General features: G+C 45.9%; 1 pseudogene; it reads right to left on the bottom strand.

Moving 5' to 3' along the window:
• Positions 1-11966: 11966 nt before the first annotated feature.
• On the bottom strand, positions 11967-19604 carry LOC142426554 (large ribosomal subunit protein eL29 pseudogene; annotated as a pseudogene).
• Positions 19605-21755: the final 2151 nt, after the last annotated feature.

Genomic DNA, 21755 nt, shown 5'->3' with positions numbered 1-21755 from the left:
TCTAAGTCAATCTGACTTCTTACATTTTAAGCTTTTGTGTGTGGAAATCTATTTTAAAGTAAGCTAGAGGACTTTCTGTAACTTTTCAATTGTGGGGACAGCACTGGAGGTGCAGAGTGGAAATTGTGCCTATTCTGACCCCACCACACCCAGGCGAAGTACTAAGGGTGTGCAACAGAACAGCAAAGGGGGCCAGAGCAACAAAGTCCATCAAAAATAAACTTTGGGGCCAGGGTGTGGCACCACGTCAGATTTGACGGGAAAACACCCCTAAAAGTCAATAGACCTTGAATTAGTTATAGGCTTTTCTCTCTTTTTTGTCATTGTTTTTTGTTGTTGTTTTCTATTCTTTTGTGGCTTTGTTTTGCTGTCTTGTTTTTTGTGCATATTATTATCTCTTCATGTCTATCTAGATAAGATAGGCAGGATAAACAGTCTGGAGGGAGAAAACAACAGACCAACAGTTCTGGAGGTACATGGGAGAGGGGGGCGACAGGGGAAAGGAAGTGGGTGTTAACAAATCCAGGGACAAGGGAACAACAAGTGATCTAAAATCGATGGTGAAGAGGGTGTAGGAGGGCCTGGTAGGGCTTGATCAAGGGCAATGTAACTGAGAGGAATTACTGGAACCCAAATGAAGGCTGAACATGATAACGGGACAGGAGGAAAGTAAAAGGAAATAGAGGAAAGAACTAGGAGGCAAAGAACATTTATAGAGATCTAAATACAGGCATGTACAGATGTAAGTATATAAGAGGATGGGGAAATAGCTCTATGTGCATATACTTATAGGTTTAGTATTAAGATAACAGATGGACATTGGGCCTCCTCAATGCAAGAACACTTTGTTCTATTAAACCAGCATTCTATGTTGCTTACCTTCCCAACATGATTGCTGAAGACAAAGTGGGTGCATAAGCAAATGTGAAGAAAGCTTATGGTCCCTGGCTATCAAACAATATAGTGTCTGGGATCTTAAAGGCTTGAAGATAAACAAGTGGCTATCTAGCTGAGAAGCAACAAAGCCCACATGAAAGAAGCACACCAGCCTGTGTGATCATGAGGTGTCCATGGGATCAGGTATCAGGCATCAAAGAACAAAAAAAATCAGATCATTGTGAATGAGGGTGAGTGCAGGTTAGAGAGCAAAACCCATCTGTAGGCAACTGGACATCCCCTACAGAAGGGTCGCGGGGAGGAGAGGAGCCAGTCAAGGTGTACTATAGCACCGATGAAACAAACTGCTATACTACTTTAATGTTCCCTCCACCCCACTATGGTGATCCCAATTCTACCTTACAAATCCTGCTAGACCAGAGGATGTACACTGATACAGATAGGAACTGGAAACACAGGGAATCCGGGACAGATGAAACCCTCAGGACCAGTGGTGAGACTAGCGATACCAGGAGGGTAAGGGGAAAGGTGGGGTAGAGAGGGGAACTGATCAAAATGATCTACATATCAGCCCTTCCCTGGGGGACGGACAATAGAAACGTGTGTGAAAGGAGACATCGGACAGTGTAAGACATAAATAATAATTTATAAATTCTCAAGGGTTTGTGAGGGTGAGGGAGGGGAAATGAGCAGCTGATACCAAGGGCTCAAGTAGAAAGCAAATGTTTTGAGAATGATGATGGCAACAAAGGTACAAATGTGCTTGACACATTGAATGGGTGTATGGATTGTGATAAGAGTTGTACGATACCCCAATTAAATTATATTAAATTATTTTAAAAGAACAGTGGGATAGAATAGCCTAGACATAAGCCTGTTCATCTGTGGTCAATACATTTTTGACAGGGTAGTCAAAACCACTCCGTGGAAATCATTAACATCCTAGTTTATATATATATATATATATGTGGTTAAGGATCCAACTTGAGGGAATGAGTCATTTGGCTCGGGGGCTCAAAATATCTGAGACATCACAGTCAACTGACATAACATCGACCTTTGGTGAGCGATTGGGTCTTACAATCTTCTGAGTGGAGCAATTATTGGTCTCTCGCCATACAAAGCAAATAAGAATGAAGAAAATCAAAGACACGGAGATGATTAGTCCAAAGGGCTAATTGCTTCCACCACCCTGAGATGAGAAACACTAGATTGCGACTGGTGAGGACAGCTGACCATAATGAAAGGGATCATGTTGGAAGCTTCTGGATACAGTGGGAGGAAAATGTGGAACAAAATCATTCAAAACGACCAGGCTCACAGCTCAGATAGAGTGGTGGAACCCTTGGGAGCATGGCCCTTAGCTAATGTGTCACTCTGTGTCTCAGTTTCTAGACAAAAAAAAATAGACACGTATATAAGATGAACATAAGCACTAGAGAGGTTTGTACTCCTTAGAACAACAGACTATTGGGGATCAAAAGGGTACCATTGACTCAAATGAAGTGCAGATGGCAAAAGGGATACAAAAGACGGGGAATGGTCACAGGAAATGTGGAGTGGTGGTACTTGGTGGGAATTACAATTGATGGCATGAAACAAGGTGATATGTTGAATGGAAAAATGAATTGCTCTGTCAACCTTCACCCAAATCAGACACACACACACACACACACACACACACACACACACACCACACCTATGGAGCAGTTCTATTTTAACACTTCGGGTCACTAGGAGTGGAGGGCATCTAGCAGCTCATAGCAACTCAACAGCAGTGTTTTCTTTTTAAAGCAAGAATGAAAATGGAAGCAGAATATAACATTTCTCTATTAACCACAGCTCTATTATTTTGGAAGGTCAATATTTTTTCACTTCGGTCGTTGAAAATTTCACATCTGAATTCTGCTGTGCTGCAAGTGTGAAGACTTTATATTGGGTTTTAATGACGGTGCGGAAAAGTGGGATTTAAAAGTATGGAGTTCAGGCGTGTGAACAGCTTCTGCTGCAATGATCAGACTTGATGTCGCCGTTATTGCGAGGTGCCATTGGGTTGGTCTTCCTCATAGCAGCTCTCTGTGCAATGGAACAAAATCCTGCTCAGTCTAATGGCATCAACATTTTGATATCTTAGGTGAAGTAGAATTTTTTTAATTTAGTTTCATCTGTTTCATTTTATTTTTTTAATGTAGCTACTAGAAAATTCAACATTTATGGAGAAACACACCACATATGTCGCCCACATGTTTCTATTGAAGAGTGACTGCCCTTGTGGATGCGAATCCTCCCCCATTCGTTCCCTTTGGCTCACAGCCTAGGGGATTTCTCCTCCTCTTTCCCATGCTGAGCCAAACACGGAAGGGATTTCTCTGCCACCATAAAGAGGGAAAGAAATGTCTACAAAATCACCACCGTGGCTATGGTACAGGTAGGAATATATACGTACAGCAACCATTGCTAACTTGAAGCTGCCTGTCTCCTTACAGACATTTTTCCTTGAAACAAGTTATCTGGAATAAATGGACTTTTTAGGTTAAAAAGTCATAAACTTGACTTATCTAATATACGTTGGGTAAATCTACTACACAAGGCCGCTCTAAAGCTTTGAAAAGCAAGGAAGGTGACTTAGAGGACTAAACTCTGCCTGACCCAAACCATGGTATTTTCAGTTGCCTCTGATTCGTGTGAAAGTTGAACATTGAACAAGGAAGAGTGTAGAGGAACTCAAGCATTTGAACTGTGATGCTGGCAAAGTATATCGAAAGTACCAGGGACTGCCCAGGAGCCCTGGCGGTGTTGTGCTTATGTGTTGGGCTGCGATCCACATGGTCAGTAGTTTGAAACCACCAGCTGAGGAGAGAAAGACTGGGCTTTCTACTCCGTAAACAGTTACAGTCTCAGAAACCCGCAGGGAGTCACTGTGAGTCAGCATTGACTGGATGGCAGCGAGTTTAGATGGACAGCCAAAAGAACAAACCGATCTCTCCATGGAAGGACAGCTAGAATGCTCCTTAGAGGCCAGGTTGTTGCGACATAGTTTGGACATGTCATCAGGAGAGACCAATCCCTGGAAAGGACATCATGCTCCGTAAAGTGGAGGGACATTGAAAAAGAGAAAGTCCTTCATCAGATAAATCGACCACACCGGCGGCCACAAACAATAGCCTCAAACCTAAGACCGATTGTGGGGTGGCACAGGGCCAGGCAGGGGTTAGCTCTGCTGAGTGCAGGGTCACAATGAGCTGGAAGTGGCCCTGGGGCATCTAACAATAATAGTGACAATAGGAGGCGTCTTCAAAAAGTTTGGGGTGGGGGGATGGAATGAATAGAATGTTTCCACAAATTTTTACAGCCCCCCCCCGCATAATTCTTCCATTGGCAATGCAGGAAACTGTATGTACAGATGAAGAACTAGCTTCCAGCATTGTGGGGAACCCACTTGGCCACGCTGTTGGAAGTTTCTTACAAAGCTAAAATATTGTTTCCATATGACCCAGCCAATCTACTTCTAGGCGTTTACTCTAAAAAAAACAAAACATGTACACGAGACACATTCAGAATACAAGTCATGGTCAGGGTGCTTGTTCATAATATCCCAAGCCTGGAAACAGCCCAGACCCCCATCAACAGGGACTAGTGAAACACATTGTGGCATGGCCAGAGGGGGATACTACTGCAACACAAAGAACCAGCACCAGGGAATCGCAGAGCCGGACACCGAGGGAGCGTCCCTGACGATTTCATTGAGGTGAGGTGTCAGCCGGCAAACAAATTAGAGAGACGCAAAGGTCAGTGGCTGCTGGGCTGCAGCAGGCTGAGGTATATTATTGACTTCTCGGGGGCACACGGACCCAGAAGCTTTCTCTCTCTTCACGCAGTGTGTACAGTTACCCAAACTCAGGAATCCAGTATTGAACTTGCTGATCCTACTACTTAAATACAAGTGCATCTATTGCATATAAAGTACTCCTCGATTGATGGATTTTAAAGGAGCGCAGAAACAATTGTGAGGCTGGGGCAGGACCGGGCAGTGTCTCCTTGTGCTGTGGACGGGGTCACTCTAGGGCAGAACCGACCAGCTGGCACCCAACGACAACGTGAGGCCCTGTAGGCTAGGCATTGGGCTGTTCATCCCAAAGCGGGCAGCGCACACCCCACAGCCACTCCGTGAGACAAAATGGGACCGTGTTCTCTGGTAGCCATTCACATTCTCAGAAACCCCACGCCAGGAGTCAAAGTCTATTTAATGCCCATGGGTTTGATTTTGATTAGAAAAGGATTTTTAAAAGGCAATACCATAGCTTTATAGAAATAAAAAACCCGCAAAAAAACCCAAAAAACCCTGAAGGCTAACATGAAGCTGCAAAATTTAATTACCTAAATGCTCCAGTGTAGGCCGAGGCACCTATTTTACCACGAAAAACGGGGAGGGGGGGGGCTTTTTCAGCATAAAATATGTGTGGAAAAAACTTGGCTTATACTTGAGTATATACGGTAGGTTCTAAAATAACACACGTACCATAGCCCCACTTTCTTTTAATAATGGGTTGAAATCGTTTTCTTAAAAATAGGCTTTGCAGCCAATGATAACCATTCCATAACTGGGTTGTTTAATTTTTCTTTAACAATATTCCTTTTTTATTTTTTAATTAACACAAAATACAGGTTTATTGCATTTTCCATTGAAGTTTATTTGGGTGTGATGGAGTGAAACGTCTTTATGTGCTCGTCTATCTATGACTAACGCCCACCAAATGATTGGGTGGGGCTACTAGATAGGGTGGGTGGAGTAGCCCTGATAGGAGGATGGGTGAGTCTTCCTTGCTGCTCCCCAGCCTAGAAGGAAGGCAACAGCAGAGGAAACTCCCAGCACCATGGAGGAAGAAAAGCCACCGGCGGAGCGAGTTTGAGATCTCTTTCTGAAGTGGTGGAAGCCGAGACCCGAGGGACACAGAGACCGTGGGTCAAAGCAGAGGCCTGGAGAGCCGGAGACAGAGCAGAGGGGCAGCGCAGACGCGACTGACTGCGGGGCAGAGGGCTGGAGATCGCACGCGTGGCTGAGAGGCTGAGGGATGGAGAGACAGGCGTGGCTGCTGGCTGTGGACCCAGGACTACGCAGATCCCTGTGGCTTACCCCTCTGGAACTGTGCGAACAGATCTCCCCCATGCTGAGCCAACCCCCTTAGTTGTGAGTATTGTGTGTGCGGCTCTCGCAGTGTCCTGAGAGGAGCCCCGGGTGTCAGCATAGGGAACAGGAAGATGATGGAAGGCAGGCGCAGTCTGACCTTTACCTTCACGGTTATTGGCCTTGCGTCCCGAGGAGCGGGTCCTCCTCCCTCGTGCATCTGAGGAGGCCTGTTTTAAAACTAGTTCATGGGGTAACACTGTTCCCTTAAAATAGCACTGTCCAATAGGATTTCAGTAATCAGGAAAATGCACAAGGAAAATATAATCAACACTTTGCTTTTTCATTCTTTTTTTTATTTTTAAATACTAAGGAAATTGCCTGGGGCTGGACCTGACCTCCCCTGGCTGCAGTAGGGAGGAGAATTCAATGCCTTACCGGCCCAACACCTGTGGCTCTGAGGTCTTTTTCGGACGCCAACTATTCCTGCCAGGACATGCTACTTTTCTGCTGGGTTGACTCACATAGACCATGCCTACCAGGAAACAAAGGGCGATGGCTTGGTTCCCACTAAGTGGAGTCTTAGAACACATTTCCCCTTTAACCTGACCATTAGCATAGCAGAGAAGTCGCTCCAAAAGAAGATTATAATGACAGACATAGAAGCTAGAATTTACAATACATCACAAAAAAGGATAGTAGTCAGTACCCAACCACACTCACTGCCAGGGAGTTGATTCCTGTTCTTACAGGGCAGGGTAGAGCTGCCCCTGTGGGTTTCCAAGACTGTAACTCTTCATGGGAGTAGAAAATCCCATCTACCCTATAGGACAGGGTAGAACTATCTCTGTGGGGTTTTGAGACTATAACTCTTTATGGGAATAGCAAGCTTCATCTTTCTCCCGAGGAGCAGCTGGTGTTTTTGAACTACTGACCTTGTAGTTAGCATCCCAATGTGTAACCATTATGCCATCAGGGCACCTATCACAGCCAAACTTAAAAACCAAGCTCACTGCCTTCAAGTCCATGCCCACTCATCGCAACCCTCCAAGGGAGGATAGAGCTGCCCCATGGGTTCCTTACAAGCTCTGTACGGGAGTGGAAAGTCCCATCTTGCTCCTGTGTAGCAGCAGCTGGTGTTTTCAAACTGCTGACCTTTCGGATCACAGCCCAGCTTATAGCCACTGCTCCACCGGGCTCCTCCAGTGGGGTCATGTTAATCGGCGACCTCTCATTTCCATTTGGAACTACTTCAATGGAATGTCGATCACGTTGCTGTGAACGGATGAATGAGTGGACCTCAAACTACTAGATCGTAATATCTGAGCTCAGCGGGCTGTCAAATTCAAAGGAATGGTTTGTCACACGTCAATGCTTAAGCAAAACTCAACTACAGCAATGTCTCTGTTGCACATGGATACAAGAGTTACCTCTCCAAGAATGCCTTATGGATTCTTGGAAGAATTTGGAGCTTATTTTATGGAATTAGATCATCTCCATGATCTAGAGGTAACACTGACCCTCAAATGCAAGATACTGGAGTGGATATAAACAGCAAAAGACTGTAGAGGTCACACGCTCCTGCTGTGACTGCCACAGAAGCCCCTCCCACTAACACGATAACCAACTTCCCTGCTCTGGAAGCCAGGCAGTGGTATCATTGGGGGTGGGGGTGGGGGCGGCACTGATACAGACCACAGGGGGTGATGTCATCAGACACCAGAATGAATTATAAAATATTTGTGGCATGTGTCAGCAGAAATCTGTTAATTTTTAATAAAAAATATCCCTGTAGTTAGTTATGACAACAAAAGCATTTTTTTCCTGCACTGAGCTTATGTGTATTCATCTGCCTGCCAGCCTACAACTCAAGGCTCATTCACCTTTGCTCTCTGGAAGAGGCCCTGGTGACATACGTAGTGGATTACCCCTGGAGTGCTAGCCACGGGGTTCACAGTTCGAAATCGCCAGCTGCTCAACAGGAGAGGGTTGAGCCTTTGTTTTCCCATCCAGATTTACAGCCTTGGAAAACCCAAAGGCATAATTCAACTCTGTCTCGCAAGGTCACTGCGAGATAAAACTGACTCAATGACAAGGAGTTTGGTTTGGTTTTGGATTCAGAGCTGCCATCGGGCCATTATGATGCCTGAATCACATGGTTTTGTCTGAAGGGAGTACAAGCATGCACTGCTCTCGCGACGGCTGGGGTGGTTTCATGGTAGCCAGTTTGGTCCCATGCTCTGTTAGTTGAGATATAATATTGAGGCAATTCATATTTGCGAACCTATATCAATAACTACTGAGAAGGAAGCAGTAATTAAAGGAAAAGGGGAATTTTCAAAAGGCTTTCCCTCAGTTACTAATGTACAAAAATTTTGTAAAATAATTTTGCTAGTATTCATATAACCTAAGAAATATTATACGTAAGCATTTTACAACTGTACATATTTGTCATATCATATTCTATGATTAAAATTAATATTAAACATTACTAAGGATTCTGGATGTTCTGGGACTGGAGGAGGCCCATGGGGGTGGGGACGGATGGTGACACTGAGCTACAGCACTGGGTGGTACCAAGCCTAGTGATGCCACTGAGACCAGGAGAAAGTCTGGTCCTGGATTTGGGCACTGGAGAGACATCGCAGTTGGTGTAGGAAGGGCTCAATTCCCAGAGCCTGAAGTTTCAATTTAAACCTAAAACCAAGTTCACTGCCATCAGGTTGATAGCAACCCATAGTGACTCTACAGGACAGAGTCCAACCGCCTCTGTGGTTTGCTGAGATTGTAAATCTTTACAGGAGTGAAAACCTCATCATTCTTCCTGGGAGCAGCTGATGGTTTCAGACATTTAACCTTGCATTTAGCAGCCCCAACATGTAATCCACCAAAGCACTAGGACTCCTTGATCAACTAGGAACTCATTTTCCGATCGATTGGTGGGGGGTTCTGTAGGAGGTAACTACACTAGAAATCAAAGTAGGGTGGGCTTTTGTTTGTTTTAACTGGTGTAGAAACCTCACCATTATTATGACTTGTCTGTTATCTGTAAGAGGAGCACTGGTGGCGTAATGGTTGCGCTTTGGACTGCAAACCAACAGCTGCTGTCTCAGAAACTTGTAATACTGTAGCACTTCTACCCACAGAAACAGCCTTTCTATGAGTCAGCATCGGCTCAATGTTTGGGTTGGGTTGGGTTATCTTTAAGATAGATGAACACATCCAGCAGATTGAGAGGACGGATGTGGTCGGAAGTCTCCTGGGCTCACTGAGCATATAGGCAAAGCTAGTGGGTGACCCATTGGGCTGCTAACTGCAAGGTCAGCACTTTGAAACCACCACCACCAGCTGCTTCCCTGGAGAAAGATGAGGCTTTCTGTTCCCCTGATTCTTCCCTGCCCTATGGGGTCACTACGAGTGGACATTGACTGGATGGCAGTGAGTTTGGTTTTGCCGTGGATCTCCCCAGAAATCGAAGTGCACCAACGACTACATTTGAAGAGAAGGGCAGCTCTGTAGGATTTGTGAGTATGAGTTTATTTGAACTTTTGATCCGGTACATCTTGCTCTGACTGAAAAGCAACCCTGCCATGGGAGTAAGGCGTCTCCTGAGCTCTTTGAAGGGAGGGATTCTGCAGGCCCCGGGTGGGCTAGGAGGGAGGGAGGGAGAGATTACCTCCATAAGAGAGCAGATTGGACACAGACAAGAGTGTGACGGTGCTGTGAACGTGATAGGATTTCACCTAGCTCATCCGAGTGGTCATGGCTCAGCGAAGAGTAAAAGTTCCAGGATCAGAGGTAAAAGCTCCCTCAGCCTTAGATGTGTTACTGACTTACCGGAGGGAGAAATTGTTGACCTTCAAAATATGCCCAGGGTCAAAACACTTCCCACTAACTCCACCGCCACCACGCTAAGCCATCTTTGCTGCCCCAGTCTCCGACCCTCCTACTTTTTGTTCTTAGTTTGAAAAACAGAGACAGCTTGTTACAACAGAATGAGATCAAGGCCCTACTCTGCTCAATGGTCCATGAATACTCAACAGGCTCTAGACCTCCTTACCTCCCCTCTACTGTTCTTTCCCTTTTTAATTTCCACTCAACTTCCACCTCAAACCTTTGAACTTGATGTTCCTACTCCCTAGGAAGTCCAATCTGCATTTGAGAACCCCCAGACTTTTCGCAAAATACGTAAACTGAAGTTTTGACCGCCTTTTGGTGAGATCAACTTCTCTAAAAGGAATTCATCTATTTCACCCAAAACCTGGTGTATTCCTCTCCTACATTCGTGCTGCACTTCAGAGAAGAAGAAAAGCCATGTGTGTTTATTCCTGGTACTGCAGGTGAACTGAGATACCGAGGTTCAGGTGGCTGCGGTTTGCTCTTCCGCATCCCTGCCTTTGCCTGGAGCCTTTCCCGGAGACCAGGTGGTCTGACAGGATTCAGTCTGGGTCACCATGAGACTAGCTACACATTGCTTTCATTCATTTGATCTAAAAAGCTATATTTCCAAATAGAGTCAGAAAAATTCTTCTAAAATTTACTCTGGGATAAAAATAAAATTTATTCTGGGAAAAGAAAACTATAATTGTATCTCCCTCCACCCCCAGCCACCGAAGTGGCTTCAAAGGGATCCACTTATTCCAGATCTCTCGTTCCATTAAGGCATTTTTTAAAACCTGATTGAGGGTCAAGTTTTAAAACCTGGGTGAGGGTAAAGTTTTAACACCTGGCCGAGCAATTCCAAATCTGCTGGGATCTGTCTTGCGTTGAGGTTATGAGTTCTCCACAAGAATTTTGTGTTGTCTCAGAAATCTTTTTCATGGTCAGTTTTTGCAAATACCCAGTTAGAACACCCTCCTGTTCTTGGTGTGTAATATCCATCAGAAATGGCTTTGCTCAGACTGAGCCCCTCACCCTCCAAAGGCCACACTCACGTCAGCAGGAGGTAAGCTCTGCAGGGACACCTTACCACAGAGACCTCCATTCAAGAGACAAGATATGCAAGCTTGTGGGAAACTTGTGTAAATTCAGGAGTAAAGGTGTAATACATTTGTTATAGCTATTTGAGTCTCAGTAAGATGAGGAATTAGAATCGTGGCTGGAGAGACCCGGGAAGCAAGGGCGAGAGTGGTGAAAGAGAGTTTTCTCTTTCTGTCTCTTTGCACGCGTGATCACCATCGACCCCTTCCCCCCTCCCACCACATAGAGTCTTCCCAATACCAAGTCAGCCAGAGGCCAAGTGTTTAAGAAAGGTTTTTATTTGTTGTTTTTTTCCAGAAGTGAGTAACTTTATTACCATTATTGTTGTTGGGGAGTGGTGGTGGCAGATCAGTGGAACAGAGGCCGTGACTGGGAAATGTGCATTCTGTCAGACAGAGTAGCTTACAGATTGGTCCAGAGGCCTCCCCAAGACAGTGACCGTGCAATGACCAAGGTTTTATTTTTGACCCTTTTGTCATCCTTAGTCTACCAACTCCTGCCTGTTGTTTCATCCCTCCATTTCTTCACCGAAGCATTTGTTGGGTACCATCTATGTGGGAAGTACAGGTTTAGATGCTGAGGAGACGGGTAAAGGAAAACAGTGATGACTAAAACAGACGATGTTGTTGCCCTCACTGAGCTTCCATCTTAATGTAGGAGATAGAGAATAGATATACAATGTGCTAGATGGTGATGAGTGTGTAGATGGAATTTAAGCCATACCGCCAGACGAAAGCACCTAGGGAGTATGCGAGAATAACAGAAGTAAGCACAGAGTGTTTATGCTTCTAGTGCCAGTCCCTTCTATAAAATTCACTTATTTTTCACAACCATTGGAAATAGCTTTTTTTTTTCCCCAGCGCCACGTGGGTTTATTTGTACAACAAGCAGCGCAAGAAGACACCAGCGCCATGCAGGCAGCAGCCAGGGCTCACACCAGTCCCTCTCGCCCTCACAGAGAACTCTACTTTGTGGGAGCCTGGGGGCCTTTGGGAGCTTTTGCTGGCGTCGTGGCCTTGGCTGGAGCATCAGCCTTGCTTTGTGCCTTGGCCTTGGGCCGGCAGAGCCTCAGACCCTTGGCAATACGTGCCCGAGCCCGCTTGCCAAGCTTGGGGTGGGCAATGTAGGCCAGTCAGCTGAGCTTGTGGTTGACACCCATTGGGATCTTGGCCTTGACCTCTGTGGGCTTCACAAGATCCTTGATGGCCTCAGTGTGAGCAGCCGCAGCCTTGGCGTTGTTGGCCTGCATTTTCTTCAGGCCCTTCTTGTTGTGCTTCTTGGCGAAGCGCATGTTCCTCAGGAACTTGGGGTCCACCCCCTTAAGAGATTTGTATCGCTGTGACCGGGGTTTTTGATGCCGTTTCTGTGCCATTTCCGGGATTGGTTGTGCCTGGTGTGGTTCCTGGACTTGGCCGTGTCTGCACCAACGCCAGCAGCTCCCGGAGCGCCAGGGACCGGAAGAGCAAATAGCTTTTTTTTTTTTTTTTAATACTCATTTTACAGATGAAGAAGCTGTCAGAAATTCAGTGGCTGGTCTTGATTTAAAAAACTAGCAAGTGGCAGGGTTTGGATTCAAACAGCTCAAACTCAAACTCACTGCCATTGAGTTGATCCAACTCATAGCAACATTGCTCTGGGACACAGTAGCACCGCCTCGGTGGATCTCAGAGATGGTTCGTCTTCTCGGGAGTAAAATGCCTCCTGCAGAATGGCTGGTCTCAGCTGGGTTAGCAACCCAGGCTTCTCCCACTGTGGCCCAGGGCTCCTTTCAAACACAGATCCCAAACCAAACCAAACTCCTTGCCACTGAGTCCAGTTGGAAACTGCTTCTGGCACTCAGAGATAAAGAGCCAGCAAAGGAGCCGAAGGAGGTTCCAGTGAGGTGGAAGGAGATTGAAAAGAGAGGGGAGGATTTCAGGATCTCAGTGAACAAGATGGAGAAAATAGCATCTGTCCTAACACACACACACACACACACACACACACACATACACACACACACACACACGGCTAATGTCAAACATGGTTCTGACATTATTTATTAAGCATTGTGATTACTCGTTGGGCTGCTAACTGCATGGTCAACAGTTCCATACCACCAGCCGCTCTACAGGAGAAAGGTGGGGCTTTCTGTTCCCATAAAAAGTTACAGTCTAGGAAATTCACAGGAGCCATTCTGCCTTATCCTTTAAGACAGCAGTTCTTAACCTGTGGGTCGCGACCCCCTTTGGGGGTTGAACCACCCTTTCACAGGGGTTGCCCAATTCCTGACAGTAGCAAAATGACAATAATGAAGTATCAACGATAATAATTTTATGGTTGGGGGTCACCCACCACCACATGAGGAACTACATTAAAGCGTCATGGCATTAGGAAGGTTTAAGGTCACTATGAGTCAGTATTGACTCTATGGCAGTGTGAGTAAAGACATGAAGACAAGACAAAGACAAATCACATAGTTAAGGGAAACCATCACTCAAACGAAGTTTCCTGCCATGGAGTAAACTTGACTCCTGGCCACCCTATAGGACAGGGTTGAACAGCCCTTGTGGGTTTCTACGACTGTCACGAATTACAGTCAGAGAAAACCCCATCTTCCTCCCGCAGAGTGACTGGTAGTTTCCAACATCTGGCTTGGTCATTAGCAGCCCAACACGTAACCCACTACGCCACCGGGCCTCTTTCAGCATGAGCCGCAATGGTGTCCAAAGGACTCACAGTTATGGGACTAATTATTGAAGATGGAGAACAGGAAATCTTCACAAAATGATGACTGATGGCAGATCAATTCATCACTGTTGCATATAGGACTCTGGAAGAGGGGAAAGGACCATGATTGGGATATGCACATAATTGCAGATTTAAAAACCTACAAGATTGGTCCTGGGGCCCTTTGACACCTGGCTATATAGTGGTCAGGGAATGAATGTGACCATGGGATGCAGAATCACAGTCACTGGTACCCCAACTTTAGATGACTCGCCTAGGGAAGTGCCCTGAGTGCAAGGCTGCTCCTTCCTGGGTTGGCCTGGGAGTTGCAAACTAATGTCAAATATACTCAGCCTGAGGGAAAAGTTGACATTCAAAAATTTTTAAAAACCCCACTGCCATCAAGTCAGTTGTGACTGTGTTGGTCTGGTAAACAGAAACTCATATATGTATAAGACAGAGTTTTATACAAAGAGTAAGTACATTCAGAAAGCATCCTAATCCAGTGCTGCCCAAGCCCATAGGTCTAACATTAGCCCATATGTCCAACACAGATCTACAAAGTCCTCTTCAATCTCACAAAACACATGCAATGACACCAACTTCAGGATGAAAACCTAATCAGTGAATGTGTAAGCAAGCATCTCAGCATTGGCAGGGGTCTCCACGAGGCTGCTCCAGCACCCACGGCTGGATCAGGGTAGGTCCATGTGGCTTCTCCTCAGAGATGTCTTGCAGGAAGTGAGCCTTACCAGCTGAAACAGGGAGCTGGCTAAGGCAGCTTCACCCTGATCCAACCATCAGAAGGCAAGAGACCCGAGAACTAGAAAGGCAAGGCTCACCAAGCCATTTCTCTCTCCGCCCTTCAACTAACCCCACATATGTGTTTATTGGCCAGGTTGGCATAGTAGCCTTAACTATCTCAGGTGACTCATATTGACCCTACAAGACAAAGTAAAACTGCCACTTTGGGTTTCTGCCACTAAATCTTGATGGCATTAGAAAGCCTCATCTTTCTCCCAAGTGTGGCTAGTGGTCTCAAACTGCTGACCTAGCAGCCCAACATTGCAGGTTGTGGCAGTTACATAATCTCCTGCCAACTTTCAAAGGGGTGGAGTCTAGCCTGCCAATCAGGTCGCAGCATGATGACCTCATTTGGAGGCTCTACTGAGATAAATAGCTGACTAGAAGCCAGATCCACACAGATACTCCTTGTGAGACATTCCAGTTGCCAAGTTACGTGGAGACACACTGAAGGAGTGTTGCCAAGGCACGTGGAGATCCACACCAGCACTGAGATACTTCTGCTATGACTGGATCCACAAGACTTTCTACCCACTAGCCTGTGATCTTCCTGCATTCGGCATCATTGCATGGCTGCGTGAGTCTAAAGAGGAATTTATGGACTAGTATCGGATATATGGGCTGATATTGGACTTATGGACTTGATCTGGACTGGGCTGGGATGTTTCTCAATATACAATTAGTCTTTGATATAAAACTCTCTCATACACACATGAGTGTCTCTGGATTTGTTTCTCTAGTCAAACCAGAATAACACACTGGTTAATGGTTAGACAGAACTCAAATGGAAGCTGAACTTGTCAAGATGAGAAGTGAGGTTAGGAAGGCATGACACAAAAAGGATGGAAATGCAAATATACATATATCTATATCAGCAAGAAAAATCATAACATTTGAGGATATGGTTAAAATGAAAGGTGTAATCTACTATACCGGGGCTCCTCTTTGGTAAGAAGAAGACACATGTAGTTTTATAGCACTTCACCTCACTCACTGCCTTCCAGTTGATTCCAACTCAGAGTGACCCAATAGGGCTGGGGAGAGCTGTTCCCGTGGGTCTCTGAGACTGGAACTACTTCAGGAGTAGAAAGTACCCTCTTTCTCCAGCAGCGCAAACTGCTGGCATTGGAGTAAGCAACCCAATGTGTAAGCACCACGCTAAGCCACCAGGTTTTCCTTTATAGGGCCAGGTCCTTTTAAAGGGGAACAAACTCAATTTCCTCTCTCTCGGTATTCAACCTTGGTCTTTCCTTCATTAGAAGAACAATTTTCTAAGCTCCAAATTTACCTACCTCTTCTCTCCAAACTAAAATTTCTCACCCACCATGTTTCGTTTTCTACACATCCTCAGCATAGCTAGGAGCAGGCACAACAAAGTTATCCATGGCCACCAAGTAGATTCCAACTCAGCGAATCTATAGGACAGAGTAGAATTGCCCACAGGGTTGTCAAGGCTATAAAGCTTTACAGAAACAGACTGTCACATCTTTCTCCCTAAGAGCCCTGGTGAATTCAAACACTCAGTGCAGATTGGACTTCCTCCTCAACACCATTGGTTCTTGATCATCTACTCCCTCTTGAAGCGGTTGAAAGCCAACCCAGTCTTTTTGGTTCAGTGACTGTATTCCTTCCCTTTTCTTGATACTTCCTGAACCATTCGATATTTTGTGTGGAATCCTTCAACATTTCAACTTGAGATTTGGATTTTTCTTCAGTTCTTTCATCTTGAGATTGTTCTTCCTTTTTCGCCTGACTCCAAACCTTTGCACGGTTCATTATAATACGTTGTCTTCTTGAGTTGCCCTTTGGACTTTTCTACTCCGCTCTTTGACTTCATTTCTTCCACTTGCTTTAGCTGCTCTACGTTCAAGAGCAAGTTTCAGACTTTGTTCTGACATCCACCTTCGCATTCTCTTTCTCGTCTTCTTAATGTCTTCCTGCTTCCTCGGTCTAAGATGTTCTTGATCCATCCCGCAGCTTGTCAGGTCATTTGTGAATGGTCGACTCTTAGAAAATGACATTTCAGGCCTGTTGCAAAGGGCTCGGATGCAATATTAATGTGTTCCTAAAATCTTTACAGCAATAAAGGAGCATGGCATTTTGTCACATAGACATGTATGAGGAGATACTGGCCGATGATGAGTTAATCAGAGCCCAAGAAGAGGAAAGTATTTTCTAAGGTTATTCTCCACTGGGCTGGAGCCTTTACAGCTCAGCTCTCACTTACTCACCTGTAGTATTTTAGTTACAAATTTGCCAGGGTGACTCAGTAGGTGAGCTGCCTGGTGAGGAGGATGACTCACTATTCTGATGTGGTTTGAACCACAAATTAGCAATTTCTTTCTATTTTATGGTGAAGATTATATTTTCATAACCCTTACAAGATCTTAAAAGGAGTCCTGGTGGGGCTGTAGGTTAGGCTTTGGACTGCTAACTACAAGGTCAGAAGTTCAACACCCCACCCCCACCCCGACCCTGAGCTGTTCTGAGGGAAAACCATGGGGCTGTCTGCCCCTGTAAATGTTTGCTGACTTTGAAACCCTATGTAAGGTTGCTATGAGTAGAAATCAACTTCCTGGCAGTGGTTTTGAGGAGCCCTGGTGGTGTAGTGCTGAAAAACCAACAATGAGGCTTTCTATTCCAGTCAAGAGTGATGGGCTCGGAAACCCACAGGGCCAGTTCTACCCTGCTTGTAGTGTCGGTACTGCCAGAATTGACTAGATGGCAGTGAGTTTAAGGAGCCCTGGTGTCACAGTGGTCATGCCTTGAGCTACAACCCACAAGGTCAGCAGTTTGAAACCACTAGATTCACAGGCAGGTCTACTCTCTCCTACAGGGTCGCTAGGAGTCAGAACTGACTCCAGGACAGTGAGTGTGAGTGAGTGACCCACATTTTAAACCTTGGGGAAAAACTCTTTAGTGGTTAACTCAATTCTAGTACAAATGAGAACATTTAAGTACAGGTAGCTGGTCACATATCCAGATTCCAGAACTACTTAAATGCAAAGCTCCAAGTCATCCTGTCACCTTGCCCCCCCCCCCAGCTTTTATATTTTCCACTCTTCCAGCTAGCCTCCTCCTTCTTTTTCCTTTTCTTCCCAAATGAGGCCAGTACTTGGTGCATCTTGGAGATTATGAAAATGGTTCAATGTACTACAGAATAGGTCCCTTATTTGTATAGGTTGTTTTGTGGTTTTTTTTTTTTTGCTTTTCCTTAAAATAAAAAAAAAGCTTTAGGCAATAATGATAACTGACATCCGTAGAGCACTTTACAGAGGAGCCCCCATATTTTAGGCGCAGTCTCTGCTCTCACAGGGACAGTGAGCGCATCGTTTTCCAGGGTGGGATCCTGTGACCTGGGAATCCCAGAAGCTAGGGAAGTAGCACTAGGGACCTGGGAGATTTGTTTGGACGGGATGCTGTGCATTCCTGATTCATCTCTGATGTTCAGTTCCAAGGATGCTCTTCTAAGTCAGGTCTAGGTGGACTACCTCATCTAAAAAAAAGTTCATTATAATTGTCTTTTATTACCTGTATCTACTTTTGAATCTTATTTGTCGTTTGGGATTGGAAACATTACATAAATACATATATAAAAAAGGCAGATAATTAAAAAAAATTTTTAAAGAAAGATAATTAAGTGCAGTTTGATATAAATCAAATATACTTCATAAGCTGGGGGCCTGTGTTACTGGGGGCAGGTAATCAGAAGATAGGGGTGGACAGATTGTTGCTAGAGGCCAATTCATTGAACAGCAGATAGCAGGGGTTCTTAACTGGAGGCGATTTTGCCCTTCCATGGAAGCTTTGTCAACATTTAGAGACAGTTTCTATGACACTGTGGGTGGGAGAGGGGGAGTTGAGAAGGGGGCTGTGAGAGCTACTGATATCTAGTGGGTGGCAGTCTGGAATGCTGCTCAGCATGCTCCCCTGCATAGGACAGCTTCTCACAACAAAGGATTATAGCCTTCAGCGCCTGTATGCTGAGCCTGAAAGACCCTGAGCTAGAGGAAGCTCCTTGAATTACTATGTATTTTATGCATCTAGCAACTTAGGAAAGGAAAAGTCACACCATGCGAACTTTTTAACTTTTTTCCTTTAGGGTTATGGGATACCATTTTTAGGGAGTCCTGGAGACTGTTTATCTTGATCTCAGTTGAGCATTTCACAAATTCTTATGGTATCTGTGTGAAGGTGAAAGACCCAAAGACTTCAGTTAGGTTGATTGGGGCTGGTTGTCTGTCTGTACTCAAAGTCTCTTGATAAGTCTTTGATGGCAGGAGGATTAGAGCCTGCAGGGACGTGCTGCAGAGTTCCATCGTTGGCCCTGTTTTATAAACAACTGGGATGAAGACTTGGAAGGAATGTTGATCAGATATGAGAATGATTTAAAAAAAAAATCTGAGAAGGGTAAGTAAGGTTCCAAAAGGATCTCAACCACTTGGAAGAGTGATTTGCTTCGTTGAGGGCACCACAGTTCCCCCATTGGTCAAGAGGAAAGCTGGTGTGTGTGTGTGTGTGTGTGTGTGTGTGTGTGTGTGTGTGTGTGTAATGGATATTGGGACTGAAGCTGGGAAAACATGATGAGAAGAAAAGAGGAAAGACATGCTACCTTGGCGATCAGAAGTGCTTTGAGGGAGAACTGGCTATGTACAATAAGCAGGCCTCTCAGGGAAAGTAGAGCCAATAGGTCGAAGTGACAGAAAAGTAGATTTCAGCCTAACACAAAAGAAAGGTTAGCTAATAAAGATTAGAAGAGTTCAGAAGCGGGAGACACTGTCCTTTAGAAGACAGAGTTCTTACTTCTTTGATAAAAGATGGCTTTTAGAAAATAGTCTATTTGTACAAAGTTAAATTTGTTGCTGCTGAGCATATACACAGTGAAACATACACCGATCGACAGCCTCCACAGGCACCATCCACTGACACAAATCTGCTTGATTGACATACATTCTCTGCCTCCTGAGGTCCTCACTAATATTTCAAGCTGTGTCAATTTGATGACATCTAATATGATCCTGTAACGTTGACTTTCCAAAGGTTCATGGAAAAGTTCCACAATCTTTCCCTTCAAATCTTCCATGAGCATTTTGAAGGTGCTCATAGATCAGTCCTAAGAGAGGGCTCACGCTCAAGGCAGACATTGTCAACTAGGGAAACTGAACTGTTGTTTGGTCTCAGGAGGCCTGTTGGTGCCATGCTTATGAGTTGGGCTGCAAACCCCAATGTCTGCAGCCACTCCCTGGGAGAAAGATGGGCCTTTCTATTCCCATACAGTCTTGGAAACTCACAGGGCCAGTTCTCCCTGCCCTCGTGGCAAGGGCCACTAGAAGTCAACACAGACTTGATGGCAGTGAGTTTGGTTTGGTTTGGTTTATTGTTTGGTCTTAAGAAGACTTAGGGGATAATTTTGGTTTAAGGTTTACAGATTTGTCAGGGAAATGGATTCAGAGGTTCATCCAACCTTCATGGCTCCAGGAAGTCTGAAATTCATGAGAATATTTTTTTCCTGCATTTCCCCCATGTTTTACAGAATTCTTCTATACAATTTTGTCATCAAAAAGGGTTAGAATACATTTGAATTCCTTGCCCCATAGAAGTCACTTTTGTCGCAAGTGGAGTCCTGCCCTCCTCAGTAGGGAGCATAAACATTCTGAGAGAAAGGATGGGTATTTCATTGAATACATATTCAGCGTATGGTATTCAATATGTTGGCCAGTAATGTTGGGTGTTACAGAGTCTCTTCTGACTCACTGCAACCTCATGCACAGCAGAAAGAGTCACTGCTGGGTGCTGCACCAGCCTCACAATCATTATGTTTGAGTCCATTATTGCAATCACTGTAGCAGAGCGTCTGCTGCTGCTGCTTTTGCTGAATCCTCTACTATACCAAGCAAGATATCCTTCTCCAGGTATTGGTCCTTCCTGATCAGATGTCCAAAGTATCTGAGATGAAGCCATTCTCATTTCTAAGGAGCATACTGGCTTTACTTCTTCCAAGACAGATTGGTGATTCCCCAATCTCCCCCCTCCAACCCCCTCCCCCCCGCCAGCAGTCCAGGATATACTGAATATTCTTCTTCAACACCAGTAACGAAAACGCATGGATTCTTCTTTGGTCTTTTTTCAGCTGTCGCGGGTTGGCCTAGGGAGACCTGGTGGAGTAGTTAGCCCAGGCGTTGCGTTGGGCTGCTAGCCACGAGGTCAGGAGTTCAAGCTTACTAGCCACTTTGAGAGAAAGACGCAGCTTTCTACTCCGGTCAACAGTGACAGTCTCAGAAACACTCAGGGGAAAGTTCTACCCTGTCTGATAGGGTCATGGTGAGCCAGAATGGACTCGATGGCAGTGAGAACGTTGGGCAGTGAGAGGAGGGGTGGCCTAACCAAAACAAACAAAAATACCCACTGCCCATTCAGGCGACCCTGTAATAGTGTACATCTTCACAGAAGCAAACTGCCCATTCCACACCGCCTGGCTGGTGCGTTCAAATCACAGCCCAACGGGGGGTTCACCACCCAGTGCCCTAACCTTTAACCCACTGTGATACAAGGCTCCTTAGGGTTGGTCTAGCTAACTTTAAACTCATCCCAAATGCAAGCTTTGATCCTAAGTACGCTCCATTTTTGGCATTCAGCACTCTGTCCCAGCGGATAGCTTCTCAGAGCCTTCTGCGATAGTGGGGAATGTTGGTGACGCACCACCCAATTCAGGTTTGAAATCAAGCGATGGCGTAGTTTAGAAACAAATGTTAGGTTCTATAGAGTGCTTGACAGAACCTGGAGTCGCTCCACAGGGGGCCCAGGTTTTCTTCAGTAGATGACGGCCAGCCAGGGGCCGCAGAACGCGAACGCGCCCGAGGGACCCCTCGGGTGCCCACACGACACGGGGCCCACAGCACACTGCGCAACTCCAAGCCGCAGCCTCAGCGCGCGCCGCGAGCAGCACTTCGCCTTTTATACTGCGAGGCGCGCGAGTGCGCGCGCCCGGCGCTCGAGAGCTGCCGAGACGGCCAATGAGCGGGCGCTCTCTCCCCGCCGTCTCGGGATTGGACAAACCGCGCCAGCCTCCCGGCCTAGCGGCGGGCGGGGCTTGCGGGGGCGGGGCTGGGATAGGCGCGTTCGCTCCGCCGGGGTCCCGGGGGCGCGTGCGCGGTCTCGCGGAAGCCGCGGGGGCCGCTCTCGCGCGGTCTCGAGGTGGAGTCGCTGGCGGCGGCGGCGGCGGGGACCGCGGCGACGGAGG

This window comes from Tenrec ecaudatus, chromosome 14 (assembly GCF_050624435.1).
Source record: "Tenrec ecaudatus isolate mTenEca1 chromosome 14, mTenEca1.hap1, whole genome shotgun sequence".
NCBI lineage: Eukaryota > Metazoa > Chordata > Mammalia > Afrosoricida > Tenrecidae > Tenrec > Tenrec ecaudatus.
The sequence above is the reverse complement of the archived record's forward strand: the minus strand, read 5'-3'. Positions and strand labels throughout refer to the sequence as shown.